The sequence below is a fragment of the Callithrix jacchus genome, chromosome 7, assembly GCF_049354715.1.
Source record: "Callithrix jacchus isolate 240 chromosome 7, calJac240_pri, whole genome shotgun sequence".
Classification (NCBI taxonomy): Eukaryota; Metazoa; Chordata; class Mammalia; order Primates; family Cebidae; genus Callithrix; species Callithrix jacchus.
In genome coordinates, this window is record NC_133508.1 from 68,158,418 (window position 1) to 68,173,894 (window position 15,477).

Here is a 15,477-nt window from a genome sequence, read left to right on the forward strand (position 1 = left end):
ACCTTTTCCTTTCTTCCTGCCAGTTGAGAGTAACAAGCAATAACAACCATAGGAAGAATCTAGTAAACTCAGGATTTACTTCTTCTGGCTGGGCGCAATGGCTCACGCCTGTAATCTCAACACTTTGGGAGGCCGAGGCAGGCGGATCAGGAGGTCAGGAGTTCAAGAACAGCATGGCCAACATAGTGAAAACCCGTCTTCACTAAAAACACAAAAATTAGCCAGGCATGGTGGCGTGTGCCTGTAGTTCCAGCCACTCCAGAGGCTGAGGAAGGAGAATCGCTTGAACCCGGGAGATGGAGGTTGCAGTGAGCTGAGATTGTGCCACTGCACTCCAGCTTGGGCAAGAGAGTCAGACTTCATTTCAAAAAAAATTTAGTTCTCCTTTTCATGGTCCTGGAAGTAGCTCTGAATAAAGTAGATCTGGACCTCTATTGAAGAGAGGGAGCTCCAGATTCCAGGTAACTCACACCGTGCACCCAGTGGCTCCTCTTGAGTTTGTGTAGATACCAAGCACCAAGTGCCAAGAACAGTTCTGAGTGTCTATGGATCCTGCTGGAATTCTGCCACCTGGGCTATCTGTTGTCCCAAAAGGTAAAAACAAACAAAAAAAAACCAGGCACTATAAACTTAAATCAAAGTTAATTTTATTCTGAGGCAAGTTTGAGTACTATAGCCCAGGAACACATCTCAGTAAAACCGAGAATGCATCCTGTGGTGGATTTATATGTTTTGCTCTACAGAAAATGGGAGAAGGGGCAGTGAAGCAAAGTTGGTGTTCTTAGAATAATGATTGGTGTTTGGTGACATTAAACACAAGACAAAGCAAAGTTAACGTATACAGGGTAAAAAGTTAATGATTACATAGACGTCTCAAGGTCTGGAGAAGGATATTTGATTCTCTACTGCCTCTGTGCTTCAGGGTTACAGCCAGCAATGCCAGGGAAGTATCTGACAGATGCCAGCCTTGCAGGCGAGAGTTCAGTTCTAGGTTACAGGCCTAGCTTCTATTACTTACATGTCCGACCTGCAACTGTCTTGGGCAGCTTTCCATAATTTCTTTCTCTGACAGACAGATTTTTCATGATCATATAAATGGCATCTAAACAAAGTTGAACTCATAGAAGCCAGAGTAGAATGGTGGGAGTAGGGGAAATGGGGAGATATTGATCAAAGGGCACTCTCTTTCAGCTATGCAGGATAAGCCATAAAGAGCTGATGTATAGCTTGGCAGCTATGGTTAACAACGCTGTATTGTACACTTAAAATTTGCTAAGAGAGTAGAGCTGAAATGTTCTTACCGTGCACAACAAAAGCTAAGCATGTGAGGTGACAGATATGTTAACTAACTTGACAGTGGTAATTGTTTCACAGTATATGTGTATGAGAACATTGTGTTGTGCACCTGGAATAATTGTTGGCAATTGGTGACTCATTCCAGCCATGCCTCAGGACACAGCCCTACAAGGCAGGCTCAGGGAAGTGGACACTCTGCCTGGTGAGGTGTCCTCAGGGCTAGTGCTGTGCTTGAGGAGATGCCTCTTGGATAAATCCTGCACTCATCCCCAAGCCAGAAGCCAACACGTGGATATTAGCCAGAGCCCCAGGGAAGAACTGGGGCTGACTCTGGAGACCCATGTTCTGCTGTCTATCATGGGAGCTCTGGGTCGGGACATGGGCTAGGCCACCAACTCACTGTGTTGCATGTAGGAAATCTCTCTGGGTCTTTGCTTCTGCATTGGGAAAACCAGGGGATTGGACTAGACAAAAATCAGAGTTGGAGGGTTTTTGACCCAGAAAAGGACATTCTCAAGAACATATTGGTATAATCCTCAGGTCACTGAAGGGGTTCTGTGGGGCTTGAAAGGAAAGGGACAGGACCCATAAGTGGGGCAGTCAGAAAGATACCAAGTTTGCCCCTAAAGAAAGACCTTGCTATCGGTCAGAGCTGTCTAAGAGCAGAGCTCCTGTCTCAGGAGGTGGGGTGAGTTCCCTGTTTCAGGTGGTATGCAAGTGAGCCATTGGGATGACTGTCTGCTTGGGAAGTTGAAAAGGGGGTTTCTACAGTGGGAAACAGGGAAGTCATATCAGGCATCCTTTCAGGTCTAAAATGCTTTCGTTCAAAAGCTCTGGCAATCTAAGAGTCTATGTATTTAAGAATTTACCTGCCAGGTACTTAGTTGCATACCTTCTATGGATGAGAATCCTGAGGTTTAGAGAAGAAAAGTAACTTTCTAGATTTCTGGATTTAATTCAGGTTCAGACATCTGCTTCACTCAGGGCTGGGCTGAGCCACATAGATCCACTGCGTAGGTGAGTAATATGGTGGCGTCTCTTTAAATGAACACTCGTTTCGCCCTTTTTTTTTTTTTTGTATTTTAGTAAAGATGGGGTTTCACCGTGTTGCCCAGGCTGGTCTTGAACTCCTGAGATCAGGGAGTCCACCCGCCTCAGCCTCCCAAAGTGCTGGGATTACAGGAGTGAGCCACCGCGCCTGGCTGTTTTGCCCATTTTAAGTTCAAAATTTTTAACCACGGAGGTGAAACATCTGTACACTGAAAACTATAAAACATTGATGAAAGAAATGAAAGAAGACACAAATAAGTGGAAAGATATTCTGTGTTCATGGATTGGAAGAATTAATATTGGTAAAATGTCCATGCTACCCAAAGGGATGTAAAGATTCAGTGCAATCTCAACCAAAATCATAGTGGCATTTTTCACAGAAATAGAAAAAAATTCTAAAATTCATATGGAACCACAAAAGATTCTGAATTGCCAAAGCAATCTTGAGAAAGAACAAAGTTGGAGGCGTTACATTTTCTGATTTCAAACTGTATTACAAAGCTATGGTAGTAAATACTGCACGGTACTGGCATAAAAATAGATACATAGACCAATGTAATAGAATCAGAAGCAGAAAGAAACCCATGCATGTATGGTCAGCTAATATTTGACAAGTGTGACAAGAATACACAAAGGGGAAATCATGGTTTATTCAATAAATGCTGTTGAGAAAACTGGATATCCACATGCAAAAGAATGAAAATGGACCCCTATCTTAGGCCATTCACAAAAATGGACTCAGAATGGATTAAGGACCTAAGTGTCAGGCTGCAACTGTGAAACGTGTAGAAGAAAACATAGGGAAAAATTTCTTGACATTACTCTTGGCAATGATCTTTAGGATATGACACCAAAAGTACAAATAACAAAAGTGAAAAGAAACAAGTGGGACTACACCAAACAAAAACCTTCTGCGTGGCAAAAGAAACAATGTAAGAAAATTAAAAGGTCATATATGCAATGAGGGAACATCTTTATAAACCACATATTTGATAAAGGGTTAGTATCCAAAATATATTAAAAACTTACACAACTCAATAGAAAAAAAATCTGATTTTAAAGTGGGCAAATGTCCTCAATAGACATTTTTCCAAATACGACATACAGAGAACCAATGGGTATATGAGAAGGTGATCAAGATATACCTTCACATCCTTAGGATGACTATTAGCAAAAAGACAGGAGATAACAAGTGGCAGTGAGGATGGAGAAGAGAGAACCCTTGTGTACTGTTGAGGGGAATGTAAATTGGTGCAGCCAGGATGGAAAGTAGTGTGGAAGTGGCTCAAAAATTTAAAATAGGCCTACCATATGACCCAGATACTCCAGTACTGTGTATGTCTTAAGGACATGAAATCAGTGTCTTGAAGAGATCTCTACATTCCCACGTTCATGGCAGCATTATTCACAATAGCCGCACTATGGAAACAACCTAGTATCTATTGGCAGATGAATGGAGAAGGAAAATGTGGTATATCAGAGAGGAACACAGCTCTGCCAACACCTCGATTTTAGCCCAGTGAGACCCCATCAGTCCTCTCACTTGTAACCCCCCAAATAATAAATTTCTGTTGTGTTAAGCCACTAAATTTGTGGTAATTTATTACAACAGAAAATAGAAAACTTATACACAAGACCTCTTCTAATCCTTGGATTTTCGGGAAATTGTGACAATAATAATAAAATGACACTATAACTCAGGACACTGCTAGTCTGTGAACTGTTCGGCACTCCTCAAGGAGATACACACAGGAATTGAGAGTTTCTTTTTAGATAATTCAAGTCGCGTCTGCTGAATCTACTAAAAAAAGTCTCAGGCTTGAACTTTTATTTATTTCTTCTATTTCATTCATCTATACTTTCATGAGGTTTTTTTGTCGAGTATATGAAAAGATTTGATAGTCTCATGTAGTTATTTTACATACATTGATTTCTTTTTTTTTAAATTTTTTATTGCATTTTAGGTTTGGGGGTACATACATTGATTTCTATGTTTTGACTTTTTAAAATTAACAAAGAAAAAGTCATTTACAAGGGCACATACTCTTCCTTGTTTGGCGAGAAGAAAATCTAAAGCTAAATCTACTTAGAAAAACAATGCTGCTAAAACTCTTAACTTCAGATTGCATTCAGCTGAGATTTTCCAGTGAGAAGCTTCTTTAAAATAAGCGTTCCTGAAAAGTTTGCAACGGATGCGGAAAGTATATGAACTTTTGCGCCAAGAAATGTTATACAGATGAAGATTTTAATATATTAGCAGTTAATACTGAAAGCATAAATGAGCTCTTAATCCTTCCCCGTTCATGTTTTGAAATGTATTTTATCGCCAGGTGTGGTGGCTCACACCTGCAATCCCAGCACTCTGGAAGGCCAAGGCAGGCAGATCACTTGATGGTGAAACCCTGTCTCTACTGAAAATACAAAAAGTAGCTGGGTGCGGTGGCACGTGCCTGTAATCCTAGCGACTTAGTAGGCTGACGCAGGAGAATTGCTTGAACCTGGGAGGTGGAGGTTGCTGTGAGCCAAGATCGCACCACTGCACTCCAGCCTAGGTGACAGAGCAAGACTTCATCAAAAAAAAAAAGGAAGGAAGGAAGGAAGGAAGGAAGGAAGGAAGGAAGGAAGGAAGGAAGGAAGGAAGGAAGGAAGGAAGGAAGGAGGGAGAAAGAAAGAGAAAGAAAGGAAAGAAAAGAAAGAAAAAAGAAAAGAAAGAAAGGTATTTTATTTACTCTTGAAAAAAGTCTGAGTGTCAAGATTCAAGAAACATATTTCCTACAGAACAGGTGTTTTTTAATCCCAAGGGATATTATAGGCTGATTTAGCTAGAGACATCCTGGTGTGAGACTCTGATATAGAATATTCACACTGTAATTGTAGGTACCATAATATGTTTGGAGCAGTGTAGGCTAGATTTAAAACTGTGTTTCTCCAAAAAGAAAGAAAGAAAGATGAAAGAAAGAGAAAGAAAGAAGGAACAGAAGAAAGAGAAAAAAAAAAGAAGCCCTACAAAGTGTCATATGCAGGCACATCTACATAAAAACTGGGAAAGAAATTCATATTCCTGCCATTTCCTTTGTGTATTTATTCAATTTAATTCAGGTACCTCCACAGAAATGCATGTCAGCGTGTGCTCAGAAGGGTATTATTGTGGGTAGCCAACTTCTTGCTTTTAACAATGGCTATTCTAAACGTCAGATAAAAAAAGAGGTAGTGGTCTACTTTTTCCCCCATTAATAATCAGATATTTTATTAAAGCCATATCAGATAGGCAGATAAAGTTGGGGTGGAGAGGGTGAGAACTGAGTGGAGAATATTCGACTATCTTTTGTAATATGGTCCTAATATGGACTAATTTCTCATTGCCATCATTTTATCCACAGGGTATGTCAAAAGTTATCCTCATAAGGTGCATTTCCAGGACCCCCCAAGGGTCCACATTTCCTGGGACCCTTGGGGGCATATTCAGCATTTGGTCATACTTTGGCTTCCCAGGGCATTGGACAATTTGACTGAGAAGGCATTAGTGGGCTGTGCAATGACTAACTTTGTACCCTTTCTCAATTAACAACATCAGAGAAATCAGAGCAAATGGTAGATCTTTGTTTTTTGTTATTTTATTTTTGAGATGCAGACATCCCCTGTTGCTCAGGATGGAATGCAGTGACGTGATCTCAACTTGCTGCAACCTCTGCCTTCTGGGTTCAAGCGATTCTCCTGCCTCGACCTCCGGAGTAGCTGGGATTACAGGTGTGTGCCACCGCGCCCAGGTAAGTTTTTGTATTTTTAGTAGAGGTGGGGTTTTGCCATGTTGACCAGGCTTGTCTTGAACTCCTGACCTCAAGTGATCTGCCCACCTCAGACTCTCAAAGTGCTGGGATTACAGGTGTGAGCCACTACGCCCAAGAAGAGAAGGGGTCCTCATCTAGGCAAGCTGATTTTCCTAGCGTGGTCCCAACTGATAGTGATACTGTGAAGAGACACTTTTTGTGCTGTTTTGCTGGCAGTGAAATTACATCTACTTGACAATGAAAAGAAGCTCGGTAGTTGCCAAGGTTGCCTCTGGTATAGCAGCTTTTGTGCAGCGGGGGGATGATGGGATGAGCGGTCAAGAACATCTAGTGTATAAGGAGCTGATGTTTCCCACAGGTGATGCAAATGCCCCTGGGAACTGGTGATTTGGCTGTTGGACTATTTGGTAGGTTTCACCTGGGAAAGAGAAGACTTTACAGGTGCTTGTTGGGATTAGTTTAAGGGCCTGTCCTGGTGGTAGAGCTGCTAGATGCTAGGACTCTTGCTGGGACCTCAGAAGTTGTGATCATGTGACCAATTTTTTTTTTTTTTTTTTTTTAAACAGAATGGAGTCTCACTCTACTGTCGGGCTGGTGTGCAGTGGCACAATGTCGGCTCACCTCAACCTCTGCCTCCTGGGTTCAAGCAATTCTCCTGCCTCAGCCTCCTGAGTAACTGGGACTACAGGCGTGTGCCACCACATTCGGTTAATTTTTGTATTTTTAATAGAGACAGAGTTTCACCATGTTGGCCAGGCTGGTCTTGAACTCCTGACCTCAAGCAATCCACCTGCCTCAGCCTCCCAAAGTGCTGGAGTTACAGGTGTGAGCCACCACACCAGGCCTCATTATTTTTATGTCCACCACAAGAGCTGCCAATTATAAAGCATCAGTTCTGTGAGAAGTATGTATCTCATCGCATTTCTGCTCAGCAATCCTGTGAAGTGGTTTGGGGTCATCTGCATTTAACAGCTGAAGATATTGAGGCTCAGAGAGTGGAAGCGACTTTTCCGAGGCAGCACAGCTACTCAGCAGCATGGCTGGCCCAGGGCCATCTGACTCAAACTCTGGCGAGCTTGTGTTTGTACCGCATGCCAAGCCGAACTGAGCTCTCAGCCTCAGGGCTGACATGACTGACTCCATCCAGCGCTGATTCGGGATGACTTGGGTTGGGATGCAGGAGAGAGGCTCGGTGACAGCCGCTGGGAGAGAGGGGAGGGGAAGAGAGGACCAATGCCAGGGAGGAGTTGGTGGGGCAAGACGGCGGGGGAGAAAACTCAATATTCAGAACGATCTGGGCATCTAAGTGGTAGCCAAAATGCTCTGAACGCTAACAGAAATCAGTGTAAAATCCCAAGCTGAGATTCAATGTTCTGAGGCCCGACTAAGAGTGGTTGTGAAGAAACTGACTTGGTAGTATGTCATGTCCAAAGGATCTAGGGGTCCTAAGGGACTATGAGCTCAATATGCTTCTGGAGTATGATGGAACTAGGGAGAAAGCCAACACACACTTCAGCAACATCAATAGAGGCGCAGCGTTTAGATGGAGGGAGGTCAGAATCGTGGCAGGACTCTGCTTGACAGAGTTGGGCACTGTTTTAAAATGGACTCAGGACTTGCTTTAATCAAGTATGGTAAGACATGCAGACAGAAATGATTGTCAGGAAGGAACAAGTTTATACTTACAGTTCCCTAGAAACAGGAGGCATGGCATGCCACGCAGAACCACGTGGAGAAGCACCAGGTCCGTCAGGAGGCAGTAGGAGAGGGGAACGTGTGGGTGAGAGCTTCATTGTGGGTTTTTTGTTTTGTTTTGTTTTGTTTTTTTGAGATCAAGTCTTACTCTGTCGCCCAGGCTGGAGTTCAGTGGCGCGATCTTGGCTCACTGCAATCTCCACCTCCCGGGTTCAAGCAATTTTCTTGCCTCAGCCTCCTGAGTAGCTGAGATTACAGGTGTCCGCCACCACGCCCGACTAATTTCTGTATTTTTAGTAGAGACGGGGTTTCACCATGTTGGTCAGGCTGGTCTCAAACTCCTGACCTCAGATGATCCTCCCACCTCGGCCTCCCAAAGTGCTGGGATTACAGGCATGAGCCACTACACTTGGCCTCATTGTGGGTTTTGAGGGAAGGAATGGGCAAGGCAGCGTAAGCAGGCTGGGCCGGTTTGGGATCATTGTACCCATTCAGAGAATACTTCAGAGGATTACATACATTCATTCACATGGAGAGCTTTGAAGGATGCTGCACTAGAGCTCCTCATGTATTATTATTATTATTATTACTGCTCTGACAAGGGAGCAGGTAACAGGAGTTATCCAGTGCTAGGCAGAGGTTCTGGTCCTCTCTCAAGGATCAGAGGGTTAAGGGTCAGTGGTGAGACCCGGCCAGCCATACGTCAGTCCTGCCCTCTTTCTGCTCCCAGTGGGCCATCAAAAGCTGGTGTACAACCTCAGTGAGGGCCACTATGGCACCTTCCACGTCCCCAGGGAGCCTGTCTCCAGGATGCCCCTCCTGGTGAAGGGAAGGGGGCCCTTGTGTGGCCCCAGCACCTCCCAGACCCTGAGATCCCTGTCCTGAGGGTCAGGGAGAGGCAAAAGCTCTCAGATGATCTATGCTGCCAAGTAGAGAGAAGAAGGATTTCACATGCACAGAGGTGCACAGGTTTCTGCCACCATGCCCAACTAATGATTCATGCCTGTGCAAGTACAATGATCCCTGCAGGTACAGTGACCCGTGGTGGTGGGTCGCACATGCTCCTCTATGTGTGGGCCGTCCATTCATGCCTGTGCAGTAGCGGGGTATACAGGTCGGTGGAGCTGTGAGGCTGTGCACGTGCCTGTTTGGCTGTGGATGCTTTCACATGTGTCTCTGTACACACCATGTATGTGTTTGTTTCCAGAATCCTTGAATGTTGGAGGTGCAGGAGATTGTGAAAACAGAGATTCCCAAACTGCTTCACACTGGAATCACCTGGGAAGCTCTGAAAGCCCCCACAATGCCCAGGCCATGCCCCAGACCATTTAAGTCAGAATTTCTCAGGGGTTGAGAACCTGTATCGGTCCTTTGTTAAAACTCCCTGGGTGATTCCTGTGTAGCTAACTTTGAGACTTAGTGTTCTGAGTGATTATTGAATAAAATCTTCCCATTTTATAGATGGGAAGACTGAGATCCCTTGTGTGTCTGCATTTGTGGACTGGTCAGGCTGGACTGTGTCCTAGAATATAAGCTCCATGAGGGCAGGGTCTTTGCTTAATTCAGTGCATATCCCAAATGCCAAGAACTATGCCTGGCATGTAGTAGCCACTTGATAGTTGGTTACTATGGTGAATCACGGCATTCTCGCTGCTGTTTCCCCACTTGTGCCCAGGGAGTGGGGCCCCGCAGGAGTTCTGCTCTGAGCCACCCCTCTTTCCTTGACCCTCTATGGCCTATGTGCAATGCCTTTGACAGGCTCTTGTTGAAAGAAGTACAGCCACCTGAGCTGAACAGAGGCGACTATCTGGTATTGGATACAGATGATGAAAATGGTGCTGAAAAGAAAAATTAGCACTGAGACAAAGGATCTTTTAGCAATGCAGTTTTTACTTCCTGGACTGCAGGAAGGGTACTCTCACTAGCCATCATGCCATGAGAGTACAAAGAATAAAGGGAACGTATACAGATTTATTCCTTATGTGTTTGGGGTCGTCCTTACCGCTGTGTCTGATCTCCTTTGGCTGGAACCAGACCTCACGATCTAAACTAAAACCCGACTGGCTAATACTTTAAACTTTTCTCAGCAGGTAAAAGCAGTGGAGAGCTGGGACATGCCTGTGAGCACGTCCAGCACAGATATCTTGGTTAAAGTACAAGTACTTGGTTAAAGTACAAGTACGTGCCTGTAAGCATGGCATGTTTAACAGCTACATAGGATAGGGCTTAACAAAGAGTTATTAGCATACTTACAATTTAACAAGAAAGGAAATTTTAAAAAGGAATGTTTCCACTTCCCGCATCTGGTCTTCCCCTCCTTGGTCACCTACATGTCCTCCATGAGCTCCAGCTTCAGTGGCTTCCTGCCTGCCATTGTCTACCACACCACAGGCCCCCAGCTCTGGTGTCTGGGGCAGGAAGATGGGAGAGAGGGCATCGCGGGACTCTTACCAGGATCTGCGCTTGGCAAGGGGAGCTGGTGGCTGAGCTTCAGGGTCCTCAGCCTAGTAATACCCTCTTTGGCCCCAGCAGAGCCTAGTGTGTCTGGCTGATACTGACCTCTGCCTATGGGGTTGACCCATCACAGCCCCTCCCCAGGTAAGTCCAAGAGTACCTGGGTAGCTCTGACCACTCTGATGAGTAGATATTTTTGCTGGGGCAGAATCAGGCAGCCCCTGCCCCCTCAAGCCCCCACTTGGCTCTGACCCCTGGAAAATGGCTTCCCATTTCCCTCCTCGGGTGTCCCTTCCCCAGCAGCTCTGGCTCCCTCACAGCCCTTCCCCAGCATCCCCTTTCTGTCCACCTAGGACTTACCACTCGAAGTGGTGGAAAAGGCTCTATACCGCCCCTTGACTGGCACCAGCTTTTCACAGGCACCTCCGGGGGACAGCACGTTAGCCCGGAACATGACTGAAATCGAGGGTCTCTGGACACCTTGGCGCACCTACCTGGGAAAAGCCGGGAGCAGTGGGAGGGGAGAGTAACATGAAGGAAGCAAAGGTCTGGGTGATTCTGAATCAATGAGGCAAATTTTAAGGTTCATTTTTCTCCCCAAGTGGCCCTGAAGCCCAGGCTGGCTGTTCTGGGCAGCCAACCCCACCCTCCCTGCCCCTAACCCTCTAGAGTAGGTTGGGGTAGGGCTGAAACACTCGGAGTATGCCAACAAGCACTGTAGGCTATGCCTGCAGATTCCTTCATCTTTCATTTCATTCCATTCGTGGCCCTGCATTGTTCTAGAAAAGGGTTTGGATGAATTATAGGTGTCTGCTCTAGTGGTGAGGGTTCTGGCTCTTGGAGTCAGACAGACCTGGAATCGATCCAGGCTCTGCCACATACTAGCAGTGTGGTCAGAGCCTCAGTTTCTCCACCTATGAAGTGAGGATGGTGTGAGTATCTCCCTTGCAGGGTTGTTAAGAGGGTTCATGCAGATAATGCAAATCCTTGCTGAACATCAGTCCAGGGACCTGCCTCTAGCTGGCCCTGACCCTCAGAGGCTGCCCCTGCCCCATGGTCTGGCTGTCCTCAGAGAGCACACACAGCATCTGGCCATAGCCAATGGGCCAGGCACAGGGTGTGTCTCAGAACTCACCTTGGCCTTGAGAATCCCCCAGCTTGGAAAGTGGATGAATGAAGTATGGATCTGGACAACCCTAAAATAGAGCAGATGCTACTGCACTTTAAAACTTCAAAACCAGTATTTGGGGAGCTCGGAGCTCAGAAAGAGAATATGTCCTACAAGAATGGACATTGACAGAGAGGGAGGTAGATGCACAGTAGATTGAACAGCCACATCCCTGCAGTGCGGGGAGGGCAGTGGGCCCTGGAGGCCAAGACCACCTCCATCCTGTCCCCTTTATAAACTTCACCTGCTGAGGGAGTTCTCTGAACTACAGCCTCTGCCAACAATCCTCCCCATCTGCTAGAGTTAGCCCCACCAGTCTTGCTGCCACCTCCTCAGCTCATTCAAGGCTAGAAGAAATCTTCCAGCACCCTTGGGCTGAAGAGACTTCTCCCTCAGACATCTTAGGAGCAGGGGTGAACTGCAGATGGCACCCACAGAAGCCAGAGGGGCCCTCAGGTCAATGTGTTACTCATCTGTCTCCTCCCAGAGCCAGCAAATTAGAGGTGGAAATGTCCACTCTTATCTCCTCAGAAGTGTTTGGAAGTACAGATATGAGTGGACTTTAGGGAAAACAATGTTTTATTCAAATGCAAGAGATTCTGGTGTGTTTTGATTGCTCTATGGGTACTGTCTTGTGAAATTGTGGATATCCATCCATCCTTGCATCCATTTATCCATCCACACATCCATCCATCCATGCATTCATTCATCCATCATCCATCCACCATCCATCCATCCATCCATCTATGCATGCATCCATCCATGGATCCATTCATTCATCCATCTATCCATCCAGCCATTCATCCATCCATACATCCATGGATCCATCCATTCATCCATCTATCTATCCAACCATTCATCCATTTAACCATCCATGCATCCATCATATATCCATTCATACATCTGTCCCTCCAACCATTCATCCATCCATTCATCCATTTATCCATCCATGCATCCATCCATTCGTGAATTCATCCATCCATGTACCCATCCATCCATCCATCTAGCCATCCAACCATTCACCCATCCATCCTTGCACCATCCCTCCATCCATCCCTCCATTCATCCATCCATCCATGAATCCATTTAACCATTTATGCATCCATTTATTCATCCATGCATCCATGCATCACCTATCCATCCATTCTTCCTTGCATTCATCCAACCATACAGTCGTCTATTCATCTATCTATACATCCACTTATCCATCCATGCATCCATCCATCCATTCATGCATCCATCCATCCATCCATCCATGCATCCATCCATCATCCATCCACCATCCATCCGTCCATCCATCCATGCATCTATTCATCCATCCATCCACCTACTTAATAAAAGTGTGAGGTCCTAGTCTTCCTGGCACTGTTCCAGACGCAGGTGAAACATGGTGAACAAGATGGGTGAGAACACACATGTGTGCAACTTACCTTCCAGATGGGAGAAGATGGCATAAAAAAACACATAAAGAAACAATAAAATGAAGTGGAAGCATCGGTGCTGTGAAGAGAAATAAAACAGGATGAGGGGATAGTGAATGGTAGAGGGCAGGGCTACTTTAGGTGGAGGGGTCAGGGAGGCTTCTCCGAGGAGCAGAGACTTGAAGGGAAGAGGGAGGGGCTGTGCAGTTGGCTGGGTCAGAGTCACAGGCATTGAAACAGCAAGTTCCAAGGCTAGAATGGAGACTGTACCAAAATAATAATAATAAAATAAAAAAGGCAAGGAGGCCTGAGTGGGTGAGCAGAGTGAGTGAGAGGGAGGTGTAAGCAGATGAGGAGGGAGAAGGGTCCCCTCTGCTCCCATCAAGCCTTGTCGTGTAGGGACTTGAACTTTATTCTAAGCAGGTGAATGTGGTGCATGCAAAAGAGAATGTGGCAGGACCAAGGAGGAGGCTATGCCACTTATGCCACTCCTGGCAAAGATAAGGGGGCGTGGAGTAGGCTGGTTGTGGTAGAGGTGGTGAGAGCAGTCAGGTTCACACAGATTCTAAAAGTTGGACCCAAAGAATTTGCTGCAGAATCAGATGTGGGGTGTAAGGCAGAGAGGAGTCAAGGGCAACTTCAGGATTTGGGGCCAGAACTGCCGTTACACAGACAGGCACACTGTTGGGGGAAGCAGGTTAGGTGGGATGAAAATCAAGAGTTCAAGTTAAGTTTGAGCAGCCTGTTAGACTTCCAGCTGGGGCCAGATACAAGAAGCTGGTTCCCATGGAGAGATCAGGATGAGAGATACACACATGGGAGTGATTGGCATTGGGTGGACTTTACAGTCCCTGGACCAGTGAGACAGCTGGGAAGTGACAATGGATAGAGAAGAGACAGAGTCACAGAAACTAAGAGAAGAAATGTTGCAAGAAGGAAGGAACGTTCAACTCTCAAATGCTGTTGAGAGGTGAGCTGAGGGCTGAGAATGGAATTAGGAAGAACCAAGGTCACTGATGATCTTAACCTGAGGGTTTCAGTGGTGAGGGCCAGTGGACTGTGCTGGGTCCAGTGGGCATGGGTCTCTCCCAGAGACTTGTGCTGTAAAAGAGGTCACACACATGGGAGTGCAGCTAGAGGGAAGGAACATAAGGTCAAGAAAGGTTTTGTTCTGAGATGAGAGAGGTCATGGCTTGTTTTTAGGCTGATGGGAATGATCCATAAAGGGGAAGGCAATTAAGATGCAGAAAAGAGGCCAGGCGTGGTGGCTCACACCTGTAATCTCAGCACTTTTGGAGGCCAAGGTAGGTGGATCACTTGAGGTCAGGAGTTGGAGACCAGCCTGGCCAACATGGTGAAACCTCACCTCTACTAAATAAATAAATAAATAAAAGGCTGGGAACAGTGGCTCACACCTGTAATCCCAGCACTTTGGGAGGCCGAGGCAGGTGGATTACCTGAGGTTAGGAGTTCGAGACCAGCCTGACCAACATGGTGAAACCCTGTCTCTATAAAATCTAAAAAAAAAATAGCCGAGCATGGTCCCAGCTACACGGGAGGCTGAGGTAAGAGAATTGCTTGAACCCTGGAGGCAAACGTTGCAGTGAGCTGAGATTGCACCACTGCACTCCAGCCTGGGCAACAGAGTGAGACTCCATCTCAAAAAAAAAAAAAAAAAAAAATCCAGAAGAGAAACATGAGAATTGCCAGGGCAAAACCCTGGGTGGTGAGAGGGCTTGGCACCCTGTGCATGAGGGAAGGAGGAGGTGCCCTCGGTGGATGCGTCTATGGTACTTGAGTGGTGCTGGTTGGTGGAAGATTTGGTATCGTGAAAATGAGGCATTTTCGTTCTGATTCTCTTTTCTCAGTGAGAGAAGAACCAAGCTACATGCAGCTGCGTGGGTGCAGGAGCAGAATGGATGGAGGGCTTTGGGGAAGAGCCAAGAGAGGTGGAGGTGGCTTGAAGTATGAGGTGGCAGTGGGCTCCCTGCAGGCCCAGGCTCCACCTACGGCCAGCTACCTGCTGGTCCCCGCAAGGGCCTGCTGTCCTTCAATAGCCATTACCCACTGCGCACTCATAATGATCCCTCTTTACAGAGGCCATTTACCCTGGCCATCTAGCCGTCAGTGGCAGAGCTGGGATATGAATTCAAATAGAGGTTCATTGCTCTCCATTCAGAGTAGCAGGGGCATGTGTGCCGTGTTTAAGAAAGACCTGCATTACAAGTGGTGAAAATAAACAAGTATTGGCTCTTGGGGGATTAAACTTTAGGTATTTTGTGCCCTGGTTGGGCCAGGCTTGGTCCCGGTTCCACCACCGTGACTTACTGCCACCTACTGGCCACTCTCGGTGTTGCACCCGCGTAGGATTTGCTCTCACGGTCCGGGTCTGTCTAACCGTGCCGGGTTTAAAGGGGAGGACCGGCGCTCTTCTGTCTTCGACAAATCAGGCAAATCAGGAAACAGAGGTCCAGAGACGCCACTTTAAGCTTTCATCTGCGCTTGCCTACCCCATCTATTCAGTTGTTCATTCATTCAGTAAATATTTCTTGGACACCTACTATGTGCCAGACGCCGACCTCTCTGCGTCTCCGCAGGGAATGAG

The 15,477-nt window shown here is 46.2% G+C and overlaps 1 long non-coding RNA gene across 1 annotated transcript; it reads left to right on the forward strand.

The window, feature by feature from the left end:
• The first annotated feature begins 5,964 nt into the window (after positions 1 to 5,964).
• Positions 5,965 to 9,308, forward strand: LOC144576964 (uncharacterized). Its single transcript, XR_013519905.1, has 2 exons — positions 5,965 to 6,093; positions 6,701 to 9,308. It is a non-coding gene; the product is annotated as an uncharacterized LOC144576964 (long non-coding RNA).
• Positions 9,309 to 15,477: the final 6,169 nt, after the last annotated feature.